Source organism: Mauremys mutica, unplaced genomic scaffold (assembly GCF_020497125.1).
Source record: "Mauremys mutica isolate MM-2020 ecotype Southern unplaced genomic scaffold, ASM2049712v1 Super-Scaffold_100350, whole genome shotgun sequence".
In the NCBI taxonomy this organism is placed as follows: domain Eukaryota; kingdom Metazoa; phylum Chordata; order Testudines; family Geoemydidae; genus Mauremys; species Mauremys mutica.
The window spans coordinates 285,072-300,439 of record NW_025423321.1 but is presented as its reverse complement, the minus strand read 5'-3'; the positions used below and the strand labels follow the sequence as shown (position 1 = coordinate 300,439).

At 49.9% G+C, this 15,368-nt stretch overlaps 3 non-coding genes across 3 annotated transcripts; 2 read left to right on the top strand and 1 right to left on the bottom strand.

Annotated features, from left to right (window-relative positions):
• Positions 1-6,742: 6,742 nt before the first annotated feature.
• TRNAT-UGU lies at positions 6,743-6,816 on the top strand. Its single transcript has one exon. It is a non-coding gene; the product is annotated as a tRNA-Thr (tRNA).
• Positions 6,817-7,329: 513 nt separating this feature from the next.
• TRNAK-UUU lies at positions 7,330-7,402 on the bottom strand. Its single transcript has one exon. It is a non-coding gene; the product is annotated as a tRNA-Lys (tRNA).
• Positions 7,403-9,104: 1,702 nt separating this feature from the next.
• TRNAG-UCC lies at positions 9,105-9,176 on the top strand. The gene has a single exon. It is a non-coding gene; the product is annotated as a tRNA-Gly (tRNA).
• Positions 9,177-15,368: the final 6,192 nt, after the last annotated feature.

Here is a 15,368-nt window from a genome sequence, read left to right as displayed (position 1 = left end):
ATGGCTGGAAAGTGAAAAGAGACAAATTCATATTACAAATAAGACACAAATATTCAACAGCGAGGATGTTTCACCACAGGAACAAGCTACAAAGGAAAGTGGTGGATTAACCAACTCCTGATGTCATTTAGTGAAGACTAGCTGCCTTTCTGGAATGTGTTTGCCCCAAAAGTAGCTCTTGTGTCATACAGGAGGCCTGTGATATGCAGGGGGGTCAGATTAGATGCTCTAATGGTCTCTTCTGGCCATAAAGGCAACTAATTTCTGAAAAACTGAGTGTAGCATTGGGAGCAGCATCTGATGTTTTCCTGTCTAGCCGGCTTGCTGCCTAGAACGAACGCTCCTTGAGTGGGGTGATCCACAGGGAGTAGCTCAAACCTCCAAAGTGCCTGGCCAGGGGCAGGACATTAGCACAGCAAGGGAGGGGTGTGGCAGTGACATCACAAAGGCCTTTTGCAGGACCTCAGACTATTGGTCAAAGGTGGTGGGGAGGTGGTGACCTCACAGACAGATGCTGACATCAGCCAGGCAGGACAGGGGCAAGGGGCCAGGGAAACCTCAGAGACCCCTGTGGCTTTGCTTCAGCAAGTCTCCTTCTCCAGGTCTCTCTTTGAGGACAGAGAGTATTCGGGTTCACGGACGTGAGCGCCAGGAGGAACCTCTTTCAAGTTTTCTCCTTCCCTTTTAGTGATTTTACTAGAAAACAGCCATCCCTGTTTAGAATATAATAGCCTCTTTGAGGTTTGAAAAATGTTCAGTCTGATCCATCTGGTGACAGTTGAATTCTAGGCATGGAAAACACGAGCTTAAGGAGGCAGAATTTTATTCCGCACCTGGGATTTTGTCCCTTAGAATCACTGGGGATATTAGGGTTTGTCCTTTTTGTTTCACCTTTTCCTCCATCCATCCCTTCCTCCTTTCTCTTTGTCTCTTGCTCCTTTCACCTGTTCCCCTCCCAACAGCAGGAGCGAGGTGTGTGTGTTGTGGGGGAGTCCTCGGCAGCTCCCACTCTGGGAGATCCACTCAAAAATGTGGGGCTGAAATAGTGCTCGGGCAGTGATCCCCACCGGTAACCTGGGCCATCCTTTGGGCTCTCTGGTGAGAACCCTCAGCTTCTCGTCCTCAGTCTCTACCCTGATTGGCTGAGCAGGGGGTTATTGACAGGGAGGAGACTCAGGTCCTTGTTGTTGTCTTTTAAGACCAAGGAAATAAGTCATAACCACTTATATGTTTGATGAATTTTGCTACTTCTCTGCATTAATGGTCTCTGAGCAGTTCATGATTCTCTCTAACATTGCAGTTCTCCTAAAATACTTGCTGTGTAATTACTGTGCACTGTTGTTGGTGTGGAGCTCATCTGAGAGCACTTTATTCAGGTCATTCAATGCACATTGTAGCCCATGGAGGCCAAGGACCTGCAAATGTGTCTTCATGTGCCTTTTTTTAGTTGATGAAAACATAAACTAGACACTTAGAGGATTGGAACTGATTTCAGCGGAGGGACATGTTTGCTAGGTTTTTATGCATTTGCACAGGAAAATGTTGAGTGTTTCCATTCATTTCAGGCATCCCTAGTCAGTGGAGCTCCTGAACATAATAGAAATGGATATGCAATTATTTTTACCAAAGGAACAGGTTTGTGAGAGAGCACTCGGATTTGAACCCAGGACCACTTGATCTGCGGTTAAACACTCTACCACTGAGTTATACCCCCTGACATCTACATTGGCAAGTCAGTGATCTTAAGGATTTTGAAACCTGAGAGTGGAGTTCATTTCTTCCACACCAGTATTGCTGTCTGTGCATCCCGGAGCTATGGGGTGAGTGGGAAAGGCCCACAACTAGCTTGTCAGTATCAAGAAAGGAGCAGCCGACATCAGGACCAGCGAGACGTGTTGGTGGCCCATCAGGAAGAATCCACTCTCCCAGAGACTTCTCGGCGAGGGCACGGTACACAATGGGGGCTACCTACCCGCCACGTCCCATCAAGGGTCTTTCTAGTCCCACTTTAGTGTGACCCAATTTCTAATCAGTCTTTGGCCCAGATTCCCTCCCTGAGTGGCACCAGCACATACCTGGGCCCCCTGCTAGTGTTAAATCTGCCTTGAGCTGGGACCCAGCTTGGCAAAGAGCCGGCAGCCCCCTCTGTGCTGGGGAGTGAGAGCAGCCCTGGCACTGGGCAGGGCAGCCCTGAGGGAATGAACCCAATGTGCCCGTGAGGCCCTGATCCAGAACCTCTGCCAGGCAGCTCGTGCTGCTCGGGCGTCTCTAGTCTCCGGCGAGGATTCAAAGCTTCTCTGCTCCAGGGGAACCCCTGGGGGAGGGAGGGAGGCAGGGCTCCTGCAGGATAAATCTTCCTGCTGGCAGAGCTCCGGTCCCCTCCTCATGGGCACAGGGCGTTGCACACGGCACCCACCACATGCACACACCCCTTTGTGGGGAGAATCAGCTCTGGGATATTGGGGTCAAACCCTTCCCACCTCCTCCTCGCAAACCTTCTCCTGGCTTCAGTGAGGGAATGGGGGCGTGAGGGGCTAGTGCGGTAACAGCAGCAGCGTGGCCGTGGGGCTCGGCCAGTGGCTGGGGCCAGTCGCCTGAGCATGAACCCAGCCGACCCCAGGAGATGGACCCGGGTCACCAGCCCAACCCACCACGCGGCTGCTGCCGCTGCCCCGTTAGTGCGCGAGCTCCCACAGACCACGCTGGGGAGAGCCCCCAGCTGCAGGGGAGACGCCCCTGAGTGCCTGGCAGGGCCCAGCTCCTGGCTGACCTGCACTGCTGGGGGTCAGGGGGCTGGGTGACAGGGGGGCATTGGCTCTGGGGTGGGACTGTCACTTCCCCCCTGCCAAGCCAACAGGATCACAGCAAACGAAACCAGCTCGGCCAGCAGGAGAAGAGTTCAGTCCAGGGCCTGGTGCATTCTGGGAGCAGGGGCGGTGCAGAGAAAGGGCAGATACGGGGCAGCTCTGAACACTCTGCGCAGAACTGCCTGTCCTGTCCCGCAGCCCCTGTTACAGGGGGCTTTTCGCCATCGTTTTAATCAGGCCAATAAATTGAAACAAACCCCTGTTAAATCATTGCTCAGCCCGAGTCCTTCACCCACATTCCTTAGGGCAATGGGTGTTTCATTTCCTGCCTCCATTTCACACAGAGACACAATTTCCTTTGCACAGATCCATGAACAGCAAAACCTCCCTGTGTCTCTGGTCTGAGCCAGGGCATTCGATTCCAGTGAACCCTTCTCTCCTGCAATGCGATGGTCAGACAGAGGGGACGTGGCACCTGCATCCCTGCCAGGGAGATATTGGCTCGGCTCTTTCTTTCTGCTGCTGTTGTTAGTCCATGAAACATCAAGGGTGGAATGCAAGGCTGAGTTCATGCACCAGCCCCCTGAAAAAATTTCAGTGCCCCAGAGAAATCCTGCCACCTGCTATTGGAACGATGTGCTGGAGATTTGAATGGGAAAGGGAATGTCTGAATTGCCAGAGTGGGGAATGAACAACAATCTACAGCAATGTCGTTCACACAAACACACTCTAATCCTGCTCCAGCCGGAAGGGAAATGGGCAGGAATTCTCGCTGTTCACCTAAGGACACACTTACACTCATGCGCAGCCGTGAGTGTGCTGGGGAAGCTGGTCTGGGCAAACAATTTGAAGTGACAATTCAGTGAGAACAGAATCATCATGTAATGACACAGGTGAACATCAAGTAGTTGTGACTGAGTGGTTGAAGTGAGGGACTAGAAATCCTTTGGGGGTCTCTCCGCACAGGTTCAAATCCTGCCAACTACGCAAGCACTGCACTGTTGTTACTATTACTGTAGACTTAGTGTCTGAGCACCCAAAGTGCAAATTGGAGCCAGATCTACTTTCACTCTGTCTACACTTAAATCGCTGCTGTGGCACTGCTATAGCACTATGGAGTAGACAGTGACTGGAGAGGTTTTCCCATCTGTGTAATAGCTACATGGACAGAACAATTCTATCTTTTCTTTAGCACTATCTAACCAGGGCTTAGGTCACCTTAACTATGTGGGGGCGGGGGGGTTTTCACACCCTCAGAGACATCGCTCTGCCAGTTCAGTGCCCAGCGTACACCAGCCCTTAGATCCCTCTTGGTATTTCAATGCAGGCACTGACCTGTGAGAAGAAAACATCAGCTCACAAACACAGAGACTGAATTCCCCACATTTAATCTCGCTGCACTTTCCAAAAAGTCATGAAATTCAATTCATTCTTGCTAGGACAGAGAAAAAATAAGTGACACTAAGTTTTTGGCTTGATTAAATAAAATTAAGTGTTTAATCAATATAGTAAAAATATGTCCTGATTCCTCTAACTAACACCACAGCGTGAAATAGGAACAGAGACAAAGCTTGTCAGTGATGACTAATTTTGCAAATGATCTTCCCATTATTAATTTCCACGCTGCCCCCATTTGAGGTCTGGGCATCGCCAGTGTCGTTGCTCTGCATTCACCTTCCCCTTAGAATTGTTCTCGGACATTCAACTTCCTCTGCAGCGTGGGGCTCGGGTCACTTGCTGAAGGATTCCCTGCACTGTGAAGTCTTTAAGCCACGATTTGAGGACTTCAGTAACTCAGACATAGGTTAGGGGTTTGTTACAGGAGTGGGTGGGTGAGATTCTGTGGCCTGCATTGTGCAGGAGGTCAGACTAGATGATCATAATGGTCCCTTCTGACCTTAAGTCTATGAATCTATTAATCTTTTTCCAAATTTGGAAAATTGTGCAGTTCAGAATATGAATAGTGACCCCATTTCCTTCCTGCACCTGCTCTACATTGCTCCACAGCAGCTTCTCCCCCTGCAGAGTCACCCCAGCATGGCAGTGCAGCCGCCCAGGGTTCAGCAGGGGCCCCTGGCAAGGACAGTGAGTGCAGCTAACAGCCTGGTGTGCCTGGCCGTGAGGCAGCTGTAAAGAAGCAACAGCCCCCCCCAGAAGTACAGAGACTGAATTCCCCAACTTTAACATCATGACCCCCTGTAGAAAGCCACACGTGTCAGTTGTATTTTCACAGGGAGATGCAAATCAAGTGACACCAATTTTTAAGTTGAGTAAATAAAGTTGAGGAGATAGTTATTAACCTCCCAAAGATATACTAAAGATCCCTCAGCATAACACCTGAAGGTGAAATATGAACAGAGACAAACCTTGTCAGCAAAGGCTTGTTTCCCAAACGAATTCTACAGGGCCAAATGAGGGTATGATGCCATGTGGTTAATGGAAACCAGTGCTCCAGGGGAGGTTCAAACTCACAACCTCAGCATAGCTCCTCTTAGCACTGCCCTATAAGTACTGTGTGCTAACCAATTGTGCCACTGGAGCACGTGTTAGCTATGCTTATCTGAGACCCCCTAGGTTGATACAGGCAAGGCGTGACCCCAAAACATTCTCAGTGGGGCTGAGAGCAGATAGCGACAAGTGTTGTACTCGGTGGGGTGGATTCTTCTTAAGGGTTCCAGGCCCCATTTGTGTTCTTCCCTGTGTAATAACAGAGCTGGTTAAGACTCAATGGAGAGTCTTGCTGCAGACCAACAGATCTGAAATCACTGATAACCAGCTCTAAGCATTAGTCCTGCTTTGGGACAGTGTCTCTCATGCAACAAACTGCCCAGTCTGCGCTAGCAGTGAGGCTCCCTCACTAACAGCTGAAATCAGGGAGAGCTGTGTGAAGTTCAGGGCCCCAGGGGTGCCTGAACAGGGGGGAAAAACACCCCAGTACTTTTAAAAATGGGAGGGCTCTGCCTTGCCACTTTGTAATGACCGTAAGGGCGGGTGAGGGTGGGGAGGAGGCAGAGAGCATTGAGCGGGAGGAAGGGGCAGCATAGGAGTCCATCTTGCTCTCAATCTTGCCTTCTGACAGCAGCCAATACCAGGTGCCCCAAAAGCCACTCTTCAAGGGACCACTGGGAGTTGAACCCAGGATCTCCTGTTTACAAAACAAGACCTTAAACCAGCTAAGCCATGGTGCCTGCTGTTAGTTAAAGCATTGTGTCTGCCCACACCTGACTCTCTGCCAATCCCCACTGGGCCCTGACAAGTTTTGCTCGTGTTTGGCTTCTTTAAAGCAGAGGAGCAGGTGAAGTTTTGCTCCCAAGGTGTGTGTATGATGCTTTGGACAGGTCTACACTACAAAATTAGGTTAATGTAATTACATTACTTAGGCTGGCAATGCAGTTCTATCAACCTAATCCCGGTGTAGATAGCGGCTCAGCTGTCAGAACTTTCTGGAGCTATGAAAGGGGAGGGGCCCAGCCTCTGTAACAGGAATGCAGGGCAGGCGAGTTCACGGCAGGCATTGTGGGATACTGGTGGAGGCCAGTTATGGTGATATAATGACCAGCAGCGTCTACACTGACAATTTGTCACTTTACGTTTGCTGCACAAAGCTCTAGGCCTCTTGTCGAGGTGGTTTTATTTTGTCACCAAAACAGGCCAATTTTGTCGCCAGATGTGGTATTGCAGTGTGTGCACCAGCCAAAAGCTGCTGACCGAGGGAGCGTTGTGTGCTTTTCCACACACCTGAGCAATATAATTCTGCTGAAATAACTTTGTAGTGCAGACCTGGCCAAAGATTCACACACACACACACAGCTTGCAAGGAAAACCTCACCTGCTCCTCTGCTTTGCAGAATCCAAACACAAGCAAAGCTTGTCAGGCCCCAGTGGGGATGGCAGTAAGTCAGGTGTGGGCAGACACTATGTTTTAGCTATAGGCAGGCACCATGGCTTAGTTGGCTAAAACACCTGTCTTGTAAACAGGAGATCCTGGGTTCAACTCCTAGTGGTGCCTTGTTGATTAACTTTTAGGGCACCTGGTATTGGCTACTGACAGAGGACAAAACACAGAGCTAGGTGGGCCTTTGGTCCAGCCCAGTGTGGCTGTTTAAATTGGGATTGAGGAAAAGGGTGAAGAGGAGCAGGCTCTGGTTGGGAGTGAGGAGCAGTGAGCATAACATGGGTTGTGGGTTGGGATTAAGGGGCACTGGGAAAAGAGAGGTCATGGGTTTAGGCTGAAGAGCATCTTCATTGGGGGATCCAGCAGGAAAGGGCAAGGCAGCAGGTGATTCTAATTCCTTACGGGTGTTCGTGTGTGTGTGTGTGTGTGTGTGCAGGGAAGGAACATGCTCTATGCCCAGAGGCCTTTATTCCTCCAGGCTGCAAGGACAGAGGAGCTGTCAGGAAGTTGCCCCTTGAAACCCACACACAAAAAGGCCCTTCTGAGGAAAGAGAAAATCCTGAAGAGAAAAAGTAACATCAAAGAGGACTCCAGCAAGACAGCTTAAAATCTTGGTGAGTAGTTTATCACCTGACCAGGGACTTGAACCCTGGACCCTCAGATTAAAAGTCTGACGCTCTGCCAACTGAGCTAGCCAGGCTCAGAAACCAAAACCACAAGTTGGTGCAGAGGAGAAACTAGTCAAGAAAATGAGCAGGAAACAATAGGGGAAACCTGCTGCTTTCTCTGGCCTGGTCAACACTACGAGTTTATATCGAATTTAGCAGCGTTAAATCGCATTAACCCTGCACCCGTCCACACAACCAAGCCCTTTATATCAATACAAAGGGCTCTTAATACCGGTATCTGTACTCCTCCCCGACGAGGGGAGTAGTGCTGAAATCGGTATTGCCATGTTGGATTAGGGTTAGTGTGGCCGCAATTCGACGGTATTGGCCTCCAGGCGCCATCCCACAGTGCACCATTGTGACCGCTCTGGACAGCAATCTGAACTCGGATGCACTGGCTAGGTAGACAGAAAAAGCTCCGCGCACTTTTGAATTTCATTTCCTGTTTGCCCAGCATGGAGCGCTGATCAGCACAGGTGACCATGCAGTCCCAGAATCCAAAAAGAGCTCCAGCATGGACCGTACGGGAGATACTGAAGCTGATCTCTGTATGGGGAGATGAATCTGTTCGATCAGAACTCCGTTCCAAAAGATGAAATGCCAAAGCATTTGAAAAAATCTCCAAGGCTATGATGGACAGAGGCCACAGCAGGGACTCAACACAGTGCTGAAACTTAAAGAGCTGAGACAAGCGTACCAGAAAGCCAAAGAATGAAATGGATGCTCACGGAGGGAGGGGCGACTGATGACTGTAGCTATCCCACAGTTCCCGCACTCTCCGAAAATCATTTGCATTCTTGGCTGAGTTCCCAAAGCCTGAAAGGTCAAAAACATTGTTGCGGGTGGTTCCGGGTATGTGTCATTCCCCGCCCCCATGAAAGCCGAGGGATAAAAATCATTTCTCACCCTTTTTCAATGTCACCGTATGTCTACTGGATGCTGCTGGCAGACGCGGTGCTGCAGCGCTACACAGCAGCATCCCCTTCCCTTCCCTTCCGGATGGCAGACGGTACAGTAGGACTGGTATCCGTCATCATCGTCCCGTGAGAGTTCCTGGCTGGCCTCGGTGAGGTCGGCCGGGGATGCCAGGGCAAAAACGGGAATGACTCCGAGGTCTCTTCTTTAAGCGTCTGTCAGCACCATCCAGTAGACATACAGTGACAGTGAAAAAAGACTGAATGGGCTCCATGGTTGCCGTGCTATGGCGTCTGCCCGGGCAATCCAGGGAAAAGGGCACGAAATGATTGTCTGCCGTTGCTTTCACGGAGGGAGGATTGAGTGACGACATTTACCCAGAATCACCCATGACACTGTTTTTGCCCCATCAGGCGTTGGGATCTCAACCCAGAATTCCAATGGGCGGGGGAGACTGTGGGAAGTATGGGATAGCTATGGGATAGCTATCCACACTGCAACGCTCTGGAAATCGACGCTAGCCTCGGTACATGGACGCACACCACCAAATTAATGTGCTTAGTGTGTCCGTGTGCACTCGACTTTATACAATCTGTTTCCAAAAAACAGTTTCTGTAAAATTGGAATAATCCCGTAGTGTAGACATACCCTGTGGTTAACAACTTTGGTGGCTAATTGAAAGGCTGATGGTTCAAACCCAAGTGAAGATGGAGGTGGGTTTTTTTAGTGATGAGAATCCAATACATTTTAACAGGCAGAAAATCTCCTCAATGCGGGTCTAGCCTCATTGGGGAAGCATAAGTTGCACTTTCAACAGATGCATTGGCAGTATAGTGGTGAGCACAGCTGCTTTCCAAGCAGTTGACCTGGGTTCGATTCCCAGCCACTGCAGAAATGTGATGTTTTCTCCCCTGGGAATTGGTTTAATTTCAGTCACATTGTATCAGTTTATCAATGGAACGAGAGAATCAATGTCCTGCAGGTCATTCAACACACAATGGAGGAAGAAAGGGGCGGGACTATACAATGAGCTGTTTGAGTTATCCTGGTATTACAATGTTTGGTTTATTTTTTAAAAAAAAATTCTTTACTTCCCTCTCCCTATTAGACTCAGAGCCTTTAAGGTCAGAAGGGACCAGTGTGATCATCTAGTCCGACCTGCTGCACCTTGCAGGTCAAAAGACCCCACCCACCCACCCACTCCTGTAATAGACCCGGGAGGGGAGGCAGCTCTGTGCACTGCCCCTACCCCAGGCAGCACATGGAGGCCCTCTGCTCCCCTCCCCCAATGGGTGTGCAGAGATGTGCCAGCAGCTGCCCACTCTGCCTCCGTCCCTCCGTGCCACTCCCAGAAATGGCCGGCATGTCCCAGCATCCCCTGGGGTGGGGGGAGTGTCTCCATTCATTGCCCCTGCCCCGAGTACCAACTCTGCAGCACCCATTGGTCAAGTCACGCAGAAGAGCCGGCCGCCAAAGGCCAACCTCCAAGGGCAGAGGAGACCAAGCCACGCGACTTCAAAAGGTGACTGGCCAAGATCCTCTAGCTTTCCCCTGCTGATGCCAAGGCTTTTTCCTCAGCTCATTTCACCACCCTCTATCCTGCAGGGGTTGGGGTTATCACAGGTGTTACCCAAAATTGGGCGAGCTAGTAAGCATAGGGAGGACTAATGACCCACCAGATTTTGGCAGAAAGCAGCACATTTATTATACTGACAGCTAACTTCAAAATAAGCAGGGGCGGGGGTCACACTCGCATGCTCATGCTCCCAGGACAGGCACGGCACTGGAGATCTCAGGATTCGGCAAGGTAAGTGTCCCACAGCGCAGCTATGGACGGTGCGATGAAGGTAAGTCTCCCTGAGGCACAATGAAATACAACGCAGAGAACCACTGGCCAGGCGGTCCGGGCGAAGGGCATTCACTGGAGGTACAAGCTTGTGAGTGCTCTCCTGAGCACAGGGCCCCTCCCCCTTTTAAGGGCCTGCACCTCATGGCCGGCGACTAGAGATGACTTGGCTGCATCTGGTTGGTCACACTCCACCTTGGGCAGTGTCCATGCTCTGGGTGTGTGAGCGCTGCCTAATTAGAGTCCCAGACACCTTGTCTACCTGGGAGCTCTTCTGCTCTTCAACCAGCCCATTCATCCCACCAGCATTCCAGGGGGGAGCGGGAGGGGAAAATGCCACTTCACAGGCATTCAGAGAGGGAGAGGAGACAAAAGTGGGAGCAAGGGAAGTATAACAGTCCTTTTGAGCATAGAAATCACTGCTGCTCCTACAACAGCAGGGACAGGCCAGGAGGAGCTGGGAAAATTAAGCCCTCATGTTTCTGCCTGGTTTCAGGCCAGGGACCTTTTGCATGTTAGGTAAATGTGATAACCACTACACTACAGAATCTCTGTCCCAGGGCTCTGCGCCTCCCTTCATAAGAACATAAGAATGGCCATACAGGGTCAGCCCAAAGGTCCATCCAACCCCACATCCTATCTGCCAACAGTGGCCAATGCCAGGTGCCCCAGAGGGACTTAACCTAACAGGTAATGATCAAGTGATATCTCTCCTGCCATCCATCTCCACCCTCTGACAAACAGAGGCTAGGGACACCATTCCTTACCCATCCTGGCTAATAGCCATTCATGGACTTAACCTCCATTAATTTGTCTGCAAAAAGAAAGAGGAGTACTTGTGGCACCTTAGAGACTAACAAATTTATTTGAGCATAAGCTTTCGTGGGCTAAAACCCACTTCATCGGAGCATGCAGTGGAAAATACAGCAGGAAGATATAGATATATATATAGACACAGAGAACATGAACAAATGGGTGTTGGAATACACACTATAACAAGAGTGAGCAGTTAAGGTGAGCTATTATGAGCAGGAGAAACACAAGTACTCCTGTTCTTTTGTAGTGATAATCGGGATGGCCCATTTCCAACAGTTGACAGGAAGGTGTGAGTAAAAGTAGGGGGACAAATAAACATGTGGAAGTAGTTTTACTTTGTGTAATGACCCATCCACTCCCAGTCTTTATTCAAGCCTAATTTAATGGTGTCCACTTTGCAAATTAATTCCAATTCAGCAGTCTCTCATGGGAGTCTGGTTTTGAAGGTTATTTGTTGTAATATTGCGACTTTTAGGTCTCTAAATGAGTGACCAGAGAAACTGAAGTGTTCTCCAACTGGTTTTTGAATGTTATAATTCTTGACATGTGATTTATGTCCATTTATTATTTTACGTAGAGACTGTCTGGTTTGGCCAATATACATGGTGGAGGGGCATTGCTGGCACATAATAGCATATATCACATTGGTAGATGTGCAGGTGAATGAGCCTCTGATAGTGTGGCTGATGTGATTAGGTCCTATGATGGTGTCCCCTGAATAGATATGTGGGTAGAGTTGGCAACGGGCTTTGTTGCAAGGATAGGTTCCTGGGTTAGTGTTTCTATTGTTTGGTTGCTGGTAAGTATTTGCTTCAGGTTGGGGGGCTGTCTGTAAGCAAGGACTGGCCTGTCTCCCAAGATCTGTGAGAGTGAGGGATCGTCCTTCAGGGTAGGTTGTAGATCGTTGATGATGCACTGGAGAGGTTTTTGTTGGGGGGCTGAAGGTGACGGCTAGTGGGGTTCTGTTACTTTCTTTGTTGGGCCTGTCCTGTAGTAGGTGACTTCTGGGTACTCTTCTGGCTCTGTAAAACTGTTTCTTCACTTCAGCAGGTGGGTAGTGTACTTGTAAGAATGCTCGATAGAGATCTTGTAGGTGTTTGTCTCTTTCTGAGGGGTTGGAGCATATGTGGTTGTATCTTAGAGCTTGGCTGTAGACAATGGATTGTGTGATGTGGTCTGGGTGAAAGCTGGAGGCATGTAGGTAAGTATAGCGGTCAGTATGTTTCTGGTATAGGGTGGTGTTTATGTGACCATCGCTTATTAGCACAGTAGTGTCCAGGAAGTGGATCTCTTGTGCGGACTGGTCCAGGCTTATGTTGATGGTGGGATGGAAATTGTTGAAATCATGGTGGAATTCCTCAAGGGTTTTCTTTTCCATGGGTCCAGATGATGAAGATGTCATCAGTGTAGCGCAAGTAGAGTAGGGGCATTAGGGGATGAGAGCTGAGGAAGTGTTGTTCTAAGTCAGCCATAAAAATGTTGGCATACTGTGGGGCCATGTGGGTACCCATAGCAGTGCCGCTGACTTGAAGGTATACATTGTCCCCAAATCTGAAATAGTTATGGGTGAGGACAAAGTCACAAGTGCAGCCACCAAGTTTGCCATGACATTATCAGGGATACTGTTCCTGACGGCTTGTAGTCCATCTTTGTGTGGAACGTTGGTGTAGAGGGCTTCTACCTCCATAGTGGCCAGGATGGTGTTTTCTGGAAGATCACCAATGGATTGTAGTTTCCTCAGGAAGTCAGTGGTGTCTCAAAGATAGCTGGGAATGCTGGTAGCGTAGGGCCTGAGGAGGGAGTCTACACAGCCAGACAATCCTGCTCTCAGGGTGCCATTGCCTGAAATGATGGGGCATCCAGGATTTCTACGTTTATGAATCGTGGATAGCAGATAGAATACCCCTGCTGCTTTTTTGGCCTGCTGCTTCTCTGTCTGGGAGGTTTTTGTCAGCCCTGGCACACAAAAAGGGTATCATTGCGAGCGCCCATGAAGGCAAGATAAATTTTTGCCTGCCTTGCTCAGCTTGACTTGCTTCCTCACCCCATTCCTGCCTTAGATCCTGGGTCACCTGGTGGCTGAAGATGGTCCATTGTCTCAAGCGGTGCCAGATCCTGACACAGTGCCCCTGGGCAGCCTTTGCTCTGCACATGCCGGCCGTGCACATTTGCAAATATTTTAAAGCTCCTGTCAGTAAGTTCTGGGGACAGTTGCTCACCTTCAGAGGAAGCTCCCTAAAATTGGCCTGTCTCACCCAGTGATACATTGACCTCTGTTCAGACTGAGCCGAAGTGGGGGGCGGGGCTTGCTGCTGTGGCTGCCACTGCTGTGAGGGTGGCCACTGTTGCGGATGAAGCCATCCTGGAAGCACCTTCCACCTAGCTGCACCCAGTGGGGTAAAAAAAATACGGCCATATCGGAAGAGTCAGTTGCGTTCTTTATGGTTGCCCCACCATTCCCCTCGGGACTGACCTGCCCTCCAGCTCAGCCACCCACTGAAAATTGAAAAACAAAAAAGTAGAGCCGTACAAGGCTTCAAAGCCCACCAGGCCCAACCACCATTTCTAATACAGCAGAAAAGCCGCACTTCTCCTGACTAGGTAGGGACGTCCTATGGCCCCACAAGAAGTGGAAGGTCATCGTGTTCGCTCTCAGCAGCATTCGTGGAGCAGGGGGAAACACATGGCTGAGGTTAATGACAAGGTCCCCTTATGCCACGGCTGAGCCATTCCTCACAGGCCAGCAACCATTTCTCCCAGTTCGCGTTCCCCACCTCGTCCCCAACCAAACGCTAGAAGGCCCAGCCATCAACCTGCAAACTCTTGTAGCCCTCCTCTTCCGCCCTGACTGATAGGGGGGAGTATTGAGCCTCCCTCCCTTAGGCCCTTCAGCATCCCTGGGGAACACCAACGCCACCCAAGTGACTTTGGGCCAGTAGGTCAACCAATAGGGCTGCCTCCTAGGCCAGGCTGCAGCCCAGCTTCAGGACTCAGAGGAAATGGAGCTCGCATCCCTACCTACAGGACTCTAGGCACGGCCAGGCTTCTGGATCAAACGTCCCCTCTTGTGCTCAAGTCACAACAGCTAGCGGGCAAAAGACAGGCTTTCATGGCCTTTGAGAAAGCAAGACAGAGCCTTGGAAGACCCAGCAGGGTTTGTGGCACAGGAATTGTCCTCAGATCCCACCGAGACTTCAACTCAGATTGCAGGATTCAAAGTCCCCAGTGCTGGCCCTTATACCATGGGACCAATAGGGAACCCCCAGACCTCTGCCGAGCTCTGGTGTGGACGACCCTGTGCGGGCAGCCCTGCATTTGCTCACCAAGTTGGCCTGCAGCAGTTTGCTGCAGCTCCCAGAGGTCTTTCTTAATCCAGACTGAGAGGCCAGTGGGCATGTGAGGAAGTTTCCCCTTCAGTCCCAGGCAGTACATGGTCCTTCCTAGTGAAACGCCAAGTCCTGGGGGAAAAGGTTAAATAACATCCTGGAGAGATGCCTTCTTCCATTTTTAGGGGAACTGTTCCTGCTTCACCTGACCAGGGATGTGAAGCCTGGACCCTCAGATTAAAAGTTTGATGCTCTACCGACTGAGCTAGCCAGGCTTACACATAAAAAAAGCAAATTTCATGGAGAAGAGAAACTAGTCATGAAAATGAGGGCAGGAAACAATACAGAAAACCTGCTACTCTCGCTCTCTTAGCAGTCCTAGCCCCAGCCTGTTCCTCCATCCGGCGCCCTGAGGCCTTATTCTTTTTTTAGTTAACTATCAAATCCAGGAGAAAACACGGTTATACAAAGCAAAACGAAATCACAAACAGAAATGTCATTGGAAATACAGAAATAAAAAAGGAAAATGCAATTCCCATCACTTTATCGTGTCGGGGCCATTCCTGTATCGAGAGCACCCGCGAAGGTCCCTGTGTGCTTACAAGAAACCTGGAGGAACTCATACCACAGCCTGAACATGAAACTCAACTGCTGCCAGGTGCTGCAGTAAAACCCTTTCCCAGCTGTGACGTTGCACTCCATTGGGTTTTGTGAAAATATGCTAATGAGTGTGAATATAAAGTGACTGGACTATGCTTCATGCAAAAGGTCTCTTGTAAGGTATCATTACAAAGCTTATAATCTACTGTGTGTGTTCATCCTATTTGTATGAACCGATCATTCTTGGATCTGAAACTAGAACTATGAACTATAACTCTGAGGTCCTGTTGTAATGATGCAAAGTGTGGGCCATTAATAGTGGTTTGGACTCTTGATGGCTCCGATCAACCAGGACAATTGACTGGAGATGGCTCTGTCCTGCACCATCCGTGAGTCAGGCCAGGAAGAATGAAGGCTTGGGGGTCTCACAGGACATGTGACCATGTCACCTGGTACAGGAATCCATCTTAAACCTGGGGTTCTTCCCCAAGAGAG